Source organism: Aplysia californica, unplaced genomic scaffold, assembly GCF_000002075.1.
Source record: "Aplysia californica isolate F4 #8 unplaced genomic scaffold, AplCal3.0 scaffold00268, whole genome shotgun sequence".
Taxonomy (NCBI): Eukaryota; Metazoa; Mollusca; class Gastropoda; order Aplysiida; family Aplysiidae; genus Aplysia; species Aplysia californica.
The window spans coordinates 480,221-480,719 of NW_004797538.1; positions in this window are offsets into that span (position 1 = coordinate 480,221).

Sequence of the window (499 nt, forward strand, 5' to 3'; positions counted from 1 at the left end):
ACACTATATTATAACCCCAGCAGACCATAGAACACTCTGAAACATCCTCAGTTTCCCGGGAAGAAAACAGTCCAGTGATAAAAATTTCGTGTAGAGTTCCTTTCCCATGGACACAAAGTCGGGCCCCTGACGGGATTCAATCCCATGACCTTATATAATACGGTTGCAAGTCTGAGAGCTTAACCATTGAGCCACTGCAAAATAGCCTAACATTTTGATTTTTTTTTTAAAATCGCGGTTTCGTCTCCTCTTTCTGCCCCCACCCTCTCTCCTCCTTTGCCCTCTCCTCTGGGCTCCTCACTCTTTCTGCAGCCTTTCTACTGCTACTCCTTGGCTCCTTCTTACTGCTGTCTTTCAGCCGCACCCCTGATCTTCTGGTAGGAAAGATTTACACTTAGCCTTCTTGGACAAGAGCGAAAAATCTCGGAGGGCCGTTAAACGTTACAGATCCCTTGGGGGTCTAAAATCGGCAAGAGTAGGCTTCGGCCGCCACCTTGGC